We start from the raw sequence: 12,067 nt of genomic DNA on the forward strand, positions 1-12,067 counted from the left end.
AATCAAAACATGCGGTCTACGCAGGTAATGGAATAGTAATACGGTCTACGCAATCAAAACATGCGGTCTACGCAGGTATTGAAATTGAACATGCGGTCTACGCAATCAAAACATGCAGTCTACGCAGGTATTGAAATTAAACATGCGGTCTACGCGATCAAAACATGCGGTCTACGCAGGTATTGCGCGGTCTACGCAATCAAAACATGCGGTCTACGCAGGTATTGAAATTAAACATGCGGTCTACGCAATCAAAACATGCGGTCTACGCAGGTATTGAAATCAAACATGCGGTCTACGCAATCAAAACATGCGGTCTACGCAGGTAATGAAATTAAGCATGCGGTCTACGCAATCAAAACATGCGGTCTACGCAGTCAAAACATGCGGTCTACGCAGTCAAAACATGCGGTCTACGCAGGTAATGAAAGTTTAAACATGCGGTCTACGCAATCAAAACATGTGGTCTACGCAGGTAATGAAATTAAGCATGCGGTCTACGCAAGTAAAACATGCGTTCTACGCAAGTATTGAAATTAATAATGCGGTCTACGCAAGTAAAGAATTAACATGCGGTCTACGCAAGTAAAGAATTGATATGCGGTTTACGCAAATAAAGAATTAACATGCGGTCTACGCAGGTAAAGAATTGACATGCGGTCTACGCAAATAAAGAATTAACATGCGGTCTACGCAGGTAAAGAATTGACATGCGGTCTACGCAAGTAAAGAATTGACATGCGGTCTACGCAAATAAGGAATTGATATGCAAACATGCGCAAGTAAGGAATTGAGATGCGGTCTACGCAAATAAAGAATTAACATGCGGTCTACGCAAATAGAGAGATGATTACAAACATGCGGTCTACGCAGGTAATGTAATTAACATGCATGACAATGCAAAATGCAATGAGATGCGCAAAACAGCGCGACGAAATGCAATGCACAAAACAGTGCGACGATTTGAAATGCACAAAACAGTGCGATGCGCAGAACAGTGCGAACAATTTTGAAATGCACAAAACAGTGCGATGCGCAGAGCAGCGCGAGGTTTGAAATGCACAAAACAGTGCGATACGCAGAACAACGCGAGGTTTGAAATGCACAAAACAGTGCGATGCCAAGTGTGACATGCATGCCACACGGAGTGTAAATGGGTTTGAATGCGCAACAACGCACGTATTCCGGAATGCATGACAATGCATGGAATGGAAATGCAATGATGATGCATGAGAAATGTGCACGACAATGCAAAGGGGTGCGTGTTGCAACGCATGTAATACGTGCATAACAATGCAAATGTGTGGCGCACGACAGCGCGATGCAATGCACAGAAGTAGTGTGATGAACTCGCGCAACACACATGGGGTAACTTTTGGATTCAAAAGGATACAAAAAGGATACACCTTGCATGAATTCGAGTGCCACGCACTGGAGACACGGCCCGCGGTCAAAACGGAGGCCGGTTGAACGTCGGAGATGCATTTTCTTGCACTTTCTTGAGCTATGAAGACCACAAACTTCTCATATGGCCTAAACAAGGCTGTGGGAACCCCACCGGCCGAAAGATGAGGCCACCGGCTGGCCATCGGCACAAAAATAATTCCATCGGCACAAAAAAGTGCCGGCCGGCACAAAACATTGCCGACCGGCAAACAGTTGCTGGTGCAGGGCAGTTTTGTCTTTTCACCTTGGGTGTTATAAAATAGGGCTTCATGCCCTATTTTCTCACTTCTCCACCGCCGAAAACCTTTGCCCTCTCTCTCTAGAGCTTTTCCCTCTCCTTTTTCGTCCATTTCTTCGCGTTCTACGCTCGTTTCGTCGTCGGATTCGCGATCCTCTTCGCGTTTCGGACATTTTCCACCGATCACATTTTCGTTTCGGTGCCTCGTTTGGCGTTCTAGCCTTTTCGGGGTTCGTTCCCCTCACTTTCCTCTTCATTTCCGTGCCTTTTCACATTCCGACCTTCCCGGCCATTTCCGACCCTCTCAGGAGTTGACTTTCCGGTTGACTCTTGGTATTCCGACCCGGTTTTCCTTTTCCGGGCCATTTTCACACCATTCTCTACATGGCGGACGACATTCCACGTGGCGGGACTCCCCTGGACCACGAGATGGATCCCGGGGTCGAGCTCTTACCACTGAGCGAGCGCCCGTTCGACCCGGCGACCTACCGGCCGGCGATCCACGTTCTGCCCCCAGACGGTCTGCGTCAGTTCCGGAGCTTTGAGAGGTACGCGGCGCCTGAGCTACTACTACGCGAGCCTACCTCCCACCTTTCATTCGGCACTTCCGAGGTAACTTTTCATCTTCTGCTTTACTTTCTGCAATGTAGGATACAAAACTGCCATAGTTAGTTGTATTCTCTAACTGCTGAAATCTGATATGCCGTAGACCGTAGTTGACTGTAAACATACATACAACTGATATCTGCTTGAGACTGATACATGCACACACACTGCACTAGCCCTGAATCATTCAAACACACTGCACTCACTGTATTCTACTGCATACACACTGGCAACCAGTATTTGTCTGAATCGGTTAGATTTGCACACAATGCTATATCTGTTCTGAAACACCCAAACACGCTGACACAACACACGTATTCCACTGTAAGCACACCGGCACCCGGTATTTGCCTAAAACTGACAAACTTGCATACATGCTATATCTGTCCTTTTCAAAACTGCATTTTGAATGTTGTCTTGCAATTGTCATTTTCTGTTTGCAGGAGGGTTCCCATACCATTCGCGGGTATGGGAATACTGGTGCGCGGGAGTGGTATGATGAGCTCCCTGATGCGGTCCAGCGCATCGTGGACCGGGCGGGCTTCGGCACCTTCTGTCGAGGGCTCTCCAGGTTGTCCACATGCAGGCCTCTCTTTGCCGCTCTGGCGGAGAGATGGTAGGACACCACCGATTCTTTCCACTTCTCTGCTGCAGGGGACATGACGATGACCCCTTATGACTTCTCGATGCTCACAGGCATCGGGGTAGGGGGTGATCCGATCCCCTTCGACACCGACATGGATGAGTGGACCGCCGCTCAGGTCCATTTACTGGGGGAGGCCCCACCACTAGCTCGTCCAGGCTTCGTGCGGTACTCCTGGTTCGAGACACAGTTCAGGGTTCAGCCCGTTTTGGAGGAGGTGCAGATGACCCCAGAGGACGAGGAGAGGTATGCTCGCGGCTTCCTCATGTTCCTGTTCGGGACTACCATCTTCGCCGACCGGGCGAACACCGTGCCTCTCTGCCTTCTCAGCGCACTGGTGGACGTCCGTGACATCTTGCACTACGATTGGGGCGGCGCTGCTCTGGCCACCCTGTACGGATACATGAGCTCGGCTTCTCGTGGCAGCGGCCAGCTGCTTGGAGGCTACTGGCGGGCTTGGGAGGTACATTTCTTCTCCGCTTTTTCATTCCTGTCTCGTACTTTCTGTACTCTGTACACTGCACACACTGTAGTCTGCTTTACACTTACTGTATACTGTACACACGGCACACACATACATTCTGCTTTACACTGACTGTACACTGTTCACACTGTACACAATACACTGCACAACACACGGCTCTGCCATTTCTGCTTCATTCTGTGTATTCTGCTTTATCTGATGGTCATACTGACATCTGTTTTACAGTTGTGGGTTTACGCCTACTTCCCTAGGCTTGCCCCTATGCCAGTTGCGGAGCCTCCTCCGGCTGTTCCCTTCTCGAGTCGCTTCGACGGGAGATGCACCCGGCGACCACGGGAGACATTCGGCTTCTTCCGCCGATATTTTGACACCATCACTCCGGCCGAGGTATGCTTTACTTTCAGTTCATTTAGCTTCTCTTTCCCACTGCATATTTCAATAACAGTAGATAACAAACTGTCTGTCACTTTCAGATCACTTGGCGGCCATGGGCTTCCTTGCCGTCGGCGATGCGGGGTCGGTTCCCTGGTGCTGAGGAGACCTCGCGTTTCCGGATCTTGCTAGAGGGCCCGGTCTGTCGGGCTTGGTACCTGGGGGAGCGTTTTCTACGCCAGACCCTTGGGTTACCTGAGCAGATAGTCCCGGTTCACCCTCCTGCAGAGATGAGGGAGACCGAGGGGCTGACCACTGAGCAGCTGGATGATTACTCCATCGGCTGGGAGGAGGCCGGCTTCCGAGGCACCGGCGACTATCAGGAGTACGTGCGGACGTACCTGATGCGTCCCTTGAGCGGCCGTCGAGCAGAGGGGGCCAGGCCTGTAGCATCGGCGGCTGGGGCCGGAGCGGGAGCAGGGGCTGGATCTTCGAGGAGGGCCCGGGTCCGTGGTAGGGGCGGAGTGCGGGGAGGACGAGGAGCTGGCTGGCCTGCCCTGCCTGCTGTACTGACTTTCCAGGGGCAGGGTGGGTCGACCTATCAGATCCCCTTCGCCCCTCCACCGGCTGGTCACGAGTTCATTGATGTCCCCGACTTACCGCCGGTATGTTCTACTGCATTTTGTACAGTCATTCACCTCAGTTTACTTGATATTCCACAGAATATTGATGCATCTGATACTTTTGCAGGCCTCTTCTGCGTACACCCGGCAGTCGTTGGCGATGAATGCCTCGATGATGGGGATGCTCCAGCGGACATTTGACCTCCTAGCCGTCTACAGCATACCGGTATGTCCTTCTGACACTGGCCTCAAACCATTCATTCATTGCTTTACATAATCTGATGCACGGCACAACACCTGATACACTGATCTCACAGTATCTAAACACTGCATACACTGCATTCTGCACCAAACTCTGTACTGATAAAATGCTCACGGCATTCATACACTGTACTCACACACTGCATTCTGCACTGATAAACTGCTCACGGCATACATACACTGTCCTCGACATTGCATTCTATACTGTTGAACTGCTCACGGCATACTGATGCATTTCCCTTTTCGTGAACTTTTCAGCCTCCTTTCCAGATTCCCATGGCAGGAGGTGCTCCGGCCAGACCTTCTGTCTCTGCTCGGGGGAGAGATGAGGAGGGCAGGATATTTCCCCGTACCAGGGGAGGGCGTACTCACGTTGGGAGTAGCTCGCAAGCTCCAGTCCCGGACGATGATGATGACGAGGAGTCAGAGGCGGAGGCAGGGTCATCGGAGGAGGAGACCGGAGACGGTTCTAGCTCGGGCTCTGATGACGACGCTGATGATGCTCCTGGACCCTCGTCCAGGAAGAGGACCAGGACGGACTGACAGCCCTTGGAGTGTTCGGCAGAGATGCGGATTTTTGTTATCTTTCTCTTTCTTTCTTGTACTTTTCTTTTGTTAGTAGTTAGATTACCTTGTACTGCCGCAGGCAGGTTTTGTTTCCAAAACTTGTACATTTGAAAAGATAATGAAATGAAACGGACTTCTTATCTGAAAAAGTGTTTACATTTACGCATTTCATGCATTGCATCGCATCTCATCATGTTACACCTCAATGTAAATGGAATTGATTGGTTGTCTGAAAATTGAACACTTGCACTGCAATAATCAGATAACTAAAACAGCCAACAGCAAAATAACCCAAGCAACCCACTGCCTGATTCTGGACACATAGTCCTTGCTCTACTGGGGATTAATCTGCACACAGCCCATAACACAACATTCGATTCATTCTGCACACGGCAATTTCTGAACAAACAGCCCAATCTGACAAGACGGCCTCAAAGGTGGAACCGGTTGAAGTTAAAACACGCTCGAATGTAGAGAACGGCACAGCATTCTTGAGCATAAATGATTTTTGAAATCGAATGAGGGTTTTTCAAACCGGGATATCGAGCCTACAACTGAACACAGCGGGGAGGACTCAAATACAGGTGCACGACCTAAACACAACGAGACACGCTCGGGAGAGACTCAAAACAAAAGACGAGACCTTCAAATGAAAGAGACACGACACACAGACGCGTAAACGAAGATGGGAGACCTCGGACCACGAGGAGCCAATTCAATCTGGGTATTGTTTCCCACCCTTTCTCATTTGTGATCCTCACATCACTCGACTCCCAAGCTCGGATTTTCTCTCAAAACCCTTTTCCTCACTTTTCTCTCAACTTACACCTCTCTATTCTTCATTCTCTCATTTTTCATCCCTCCCCGGGGTGATTACTGGATGAATAGGAAGTTGCGGGTTCACGCCTGACGCCGTTAGCTCACAGCTATTTCTTCCGACGGGCAGAGTGCTCTTCTGGCAAGTACGTTGGTGACGGGGGAAAGACAGAACGCCTGACTCAACTGTGCCCCTAGTTCATCATTTTAACCATTCTTTGTTTTTGCTTTCTACTAAAACAGTTTTGATCAAAATGAGAGTCGGATTAACGTACTTGTTCGACTTTTGATTTGAAAAGCATGCAAGTCAGGCAGCAAGCACTGAAAATTTTCCTTTTGGGTCCAAGACAATGGTCCAGTTTTGGAAAATAGAATAGTTTTCGAGAAAATAGTCAACTTCAGTAAAAATTTTCAAAAACTATTTTTCAAACAGCTGACGCTTAACAAGCATAGAACTTACCCTTCGAGATGCGCAACCTCGGATCGGAGGCAATGGAAAATTGCCCCTGGTTTGAAGGGGGGTGGGAGGCAACGGAAAGTTGCCCCTAGTTTGAATGGCGGCTCACGGCGGCTGGTGGCAACGGAAAGTTGCCCCTTGTGTGGATGGTGCCGTAGCAATCTGTAAACAGTCTTCATTGGCGGTGGTCGAGCTCTCAGACACCGAGATGACGAAGACAGTCGCAACACATATATGGACACAATCACCTTGAAGGGTGTTGGCCACTGGACTTTGAGGTGAAATTGAAACCATTGCATGGACTGAGACGCTATGAAAGCGTTGGGGGCTGGACTTCATGATGAAGTTGCCTACGTATCCCAAACATGGGAATCAAGCCTTACGTAGTTCCGGTTAAGGTACACTCGGGTATTTTAACCTTCACTTTTTTTTAGGCTCTCACTTTTGCCAAGGCGCCCAATGCGGGTTTTCGACCTTGCGAGCTTCTTTTCATTTTCTTTTGTTCGTTTCTTTTTCTTTTCTTCTTCTTTTTTTTCTTTTTTTTTTTTTTGCCCCTTTTTTTTTCTTTGTCAATCTTTCTTTTTGTATTTTTCTCTTTTTTTTGTATTTTTCTCTTGCTCTAACTTTTGCCTGGGCCGCCCTTCCGGGTTTTCGGCCCAGCGAGCCTCTCAAAGGGTAAAAGTGTAGCAAGTCCATGCCAAATGGTTTTTTTTTTGGAATTGAAGCCCCTCTGTGTCTAGGAGAACGGCTGTTGCACTGATTTGCAGAAGAATCCATCAAGGTTGCTCCACGAGCTTCTTCCGGCGAAATCTACTCCTTCTGATTCGGCTTTGGTGCCTCTTGCTCGAGGGCTGTTTCGAAACTGGCCACACGGGCCTTTCATGGCGTTTGTCCGTTGAACTTTCTGAACGTTCTGAACGGGTTGAATCTTGAGGCTGAGAGCGATCCTAGGCTGCGCAATCTCAAGAGCGATTCCACACAGGTCTTCGCAGTGCCGCGTAAAACATTTGCTTTTGAAAGTTTTTAAGGAAGCGACGAATCGCTCGCGCCGAAGATAGTGTGGAACCAATCTGGATCAGGCCAGGGTCCTTCTCAGTACTCACGCCGACAAGCATGATTTCATTCATAAAAAGGCTTAGCACGCCTTTCTTTCTCTCAAAATGATCAAAATTTTGCAAAACCCAAGGAATTCCTTCCTCTTCGTTTTTATCAACGCAGTGTTCAAAAATTTGAAAAACTTAGGTTATTGCAATGAGTTTGGCACACAGGAGAGCAGGCGAGATGTACTGTCAGCCCATTCAAATTCTCCGACACTTATGCTGAAAGTAAGCATGAAGTTGAGATAGCAACAGCTGTTTTGATCGGCTTTGTTGGTGCAACTGGCCCCTCGGCAGAAACAGACTCAAAACAAAAACAGATAATTACAAAACAAAACGGTGTTCGGGACAACAACCCCAGAATCACCTGGTATTATATACAACGGGGACTGACTCGATACAACCAGACAGACCCTTAAGCACAAAAAAGACTGACTCAAGACAAAGAGACAGACTCAAAACAAAAGACTGACTCGACATCCAAGCCAAGATTTACAAAACTCGGTTTCACCGATGCTCAAAAATGCGTGCCAGACGCTTCATCCAAAATGTACCAAATGTTGCCCGCAGGCGGTTTACTTTACATACTCGCAGTATCTGAGCCCTCGAAATCCAACAACTGAGTGGTGACGGGCTTGCCCGAGGTGGGTGGTAGGATAACCTTGTTATCAATCAAATCCTGCACTTCATGACGAAGGCGGGAACATCCATCGGTACTGTGACCGGACTGTTGATGGTACGCGCAGTACAAGGTAGCATCATGGGTGGCGGGGAGATTCTTCGGGAGTGGCCGGGGCTCCAAAGGCTTAAGATGCCCATTCTTCGCCAATATTAGCAATGCCCTAGACAAAGGCATGTGGAGGTCGTGAAAGACCCTGCGCCCTCGGGGCAGGTACTTTGCAGTTTGAGGATTCTTGCCAGATGCGCTGGCAAAAGGATCAGCTGGCGCTGCCTTGGCTTTTTTAACCTTCCCCGGTGCAGGGTTGGGAACTACTGGAATTGTCTGGGCATGACGGGGCCCATCCCGGTTTTCTGCCTGGCTTGAACTGCCTTTGATTGGAGCGGGGAAAGCATCATCTACAGCTTTGGTTACTATTGCAGATGTTTGTTGCTTGCTCATTCCTCTGGCCTTCAGAGCCTCGACTGCCTACAGCAATTGTTCAATAGGGTCGGCATCTATCTTTGCCTTGTCTTTTCCTTTGGCCTCAGCCTGATCAAGGGTCTGGGTTGGTGCTGGTATGTCGTGGCTATGGCCGGAAGCCACCTCTGGCTGGCTGAGCTCTATCACAATCCGCCCCAGTAGCGGGGGCTCCTGTGGTACAAAATTCCCGGCATACGGCGCCGCTGGCGGTGAAGCCGACATTCCATAGGTGAGGTCTGCCACAGACCTTTGGAGATTGCCTATCATCCCCATTAATTCGAAAGTGGTGGGCTCACGAGCCTGGTATAACTGGGGAGCCCAGACTGGGTGCACAACGGGCATCCTGGGCGGGTGTGACATACTGATGCTGGCTTCACTTTGCGGAGCGGTTCCCTGCTCCAATGCAGCCGTCATAACCACAATTTCTTCTGAACTTTGTGTCGCCATAAATCCTGCCTCAGCAAAGGGGAGACACTGGCTGTTCTGTATCAACTCTGCCACTCTCTGAACTGAAAGGAAAACAGACAGCATTTCAGCCCAAACTGATCAAACACGGGTGTAGCCAAACAACTGTACCCTACTGCTGATCACTGTTCCCAGAAGTCACTGTTCCCGAAAACTGAACCGATACCCGCGGATAACTGATTCTCACAACTGACACTGATACTGGTGTCCCCAGGTTTGATACTCACACTTGCAAACTGGCATGTGCGTTCCTGTAGAGCAACACTCTAAAAGCACATAGCAAGTAAAGAGAACAAAACACCCCTATGTTGGGGTAGGGTTTCCCTGTCCTATTTTGTCAGGAGCTAGGGTTTCACTACGCACACAGCGGTTTCAAACAACTTAGCATCGGGTAAGCAACCTGTCCTAGCTTGGAATGGTCACTATGGATCCGAATATGCACTAGGTCGAATGGTCAAAAAGGGTGCCCCGGTAAACCGGGGTTTGTGTTCCCATGCTATCAGAGCCCATAGCCGGTCAGCCTTATGGACATGCCTTGACAAGACAAGCCTCGGGCAAACCGTTCAGGAATGGCAGATGGCAAACACTGTGTTCCTAGGCGCACCAATGCACATGCAATGCAAAGAAACACATAAATGAGATCAAAACAGGATATCATGAGTTCGAGTCAAACTCTCTAAAAATCCCCAGCAGAGTCGCCAGAAACTGTAGACGGCGCCCGCGTGGGCCTCGCTGCTACAGTTCGGACTCGATTTTTGTCACGGTTCTTAATCTGAACCAAAGAGTCCAAATCTGGCAAATCGTTTTGAGAAACAGATTTTTGAAAAAGTAGTGCCAAACATGGACTGCTTTGCCAGATACAGAGTCGCCACCTAAATATTTTTGAAATGGGAAATTTAGGAAACCCTGACTCGGTGCCGAAGGCCACATGTCCGTCATCACCGGAGTTGTCTCGGCTCGGGAGCTTGGGTACGATCGGGGAAGGTCAGCTATGAGCACCCCCTTTCGCCCGGTCCGAAGACCGGCCTCTACTAACCGCGATATCCAGTTTTGAAAACGTTATGTGTTCTTATTCCAATTATTAGCCTAGAATTACTATGTTATGCGCGCAGCAAACAAGTATAGACTAGATTGCCTAATTTGGAAATAAACATTGCATATCCGTTTGTTTTGAAAATGCTTTGGAATTTGCTACTCGCAAGTAGGCTAAAATGCGGATTTCAACGAGTCTTTCCAACTCAAACAATCCGGCCTTCACCCACAGGCATTCAAAACGGTTTAACACATAAGCATCTAGCCACATGTTAAGCATGCTGTCATGGCAACATTCACACTCATGCGATATGCTAAAGCGGAAATACTTACATAGCACTCCATGCCAAAACAAAGAACTTGTTAGCAAACATGCATGATCCAAGTCCATGTTAAGTGCCTAATGCATCGCATACAAAGTGTTGTTAGAATAGGCTCGGCTATCCTAAACATGTCATGTGAAAATGCACAATTATCACGTATTCAGTTTGGGAATTGAAGTATTGATGCAATTAGCGTGATGTACCGAGCCTAATGCATGCAATACAAATGCATGGATGCACACATGCATAGCATGAGGTATGCTAAATTAAACGTGCCCTAATCTACCATCATAAGCAGGTAAATAAAAGGGAAGAAAGACGTGAGGTTGGAAGACATACACACACTCATGCACACTTATTACAGAATTGCCCTCGCTAGAAAGGACCAAATAAATATTACAAATTAATTAACTACGCAAGCTAATTAATATTACAAATTAACTAATTTAATTAACAAATTAAATAAATTAATTAAAGCAGGAAAACGCCTCGGGAAGCGTGCCACCATGCGCAAGCTGCCTCTGCTTTCCTTCCTTTCCTCCTCTGGAGGCTGTCAAAACCTCAGGACTGATCCCTTGGACAGAGAGGATCACCACCGGCTGATTGAAATTTCCACCGGCAGTGTAGCATGGCCATCGGCACAAAATAGGGTCTGTCGGCAGAGAAAATGGTGCCGGTCGGCACATTACACTGCCGGTCGGCAGAGTATTCCTGCAGAACCTGCAACTCACAGCAACAGAGAGCAAAACAAGGCATGGCAGCACAATTCAAGGCATGTATGCACCAACCATGTCTCTTATCATTGTAATGACTCAAAGGGACATGTGCCTCGGTTCTCGGACCACCAATCACGCATTTCCATGCATGATGGTCCAAGGAACCAAGCATGCAACTTTGGTTTCAAATGCACGCAAACCAATCAAACAAATTAGGCCCAATTCCTATCACCAATTCAAGGAACAAGACATGCATGCAAAATGCAATGCAACCTAGGCATACAAGCTAGGAATGCAACATGACATGGCAAGGCACTTATGCAATCATGCAAGCATACATATGGCAATGCAAATGGATGGCAAGATGGACTTATACATGAATTAGGCAACTCTAAAAAGGCCTAAAACAGTAGCCAAAAGTGCTAAAGAGTGAGAGCTAAATGGCATGCACACACACATGCACATAAGGGTCAACACTTAAGCACAAATCAAGCAACATTCAAGCACACTTGAAAGGAGGAAACATGGACAATTAGCATGCGACATGAGCCCTAAAATCATGTTATAAAATGATGCCAAATCAAGTTATAAATCAAGTCAAGCATGCAACAAATGGCCTAAGTGTTCAAAGTAAACCAAAGTGGCATTGAGCTACACTTAACAAGACCAAACAAGGCATGCATCAAGCAACCAAAGACAGGTTTATAACACGTTAAATCAAGGCTAAAGGGCTCTTTAGATGGCATCTAAATGGCCCAAATACAAAGGCATGCACCATGG

The sequence above is a fragment of the Camellia sinensis genome, chromosome 1, assembly GCF_055761805.1.
Source record: "Camellia sinensis isolate YWXY chromosome 1, ASM5576180v1, whole genome shotgun sequence".
Taxonomy (NCBI): domain Eukaryota; kingdom Viridiplantae; phylum Streptophyta; class Magnoliopsida; order Ericales; family Theaceae; genus Camellia; species Camellia sinensis.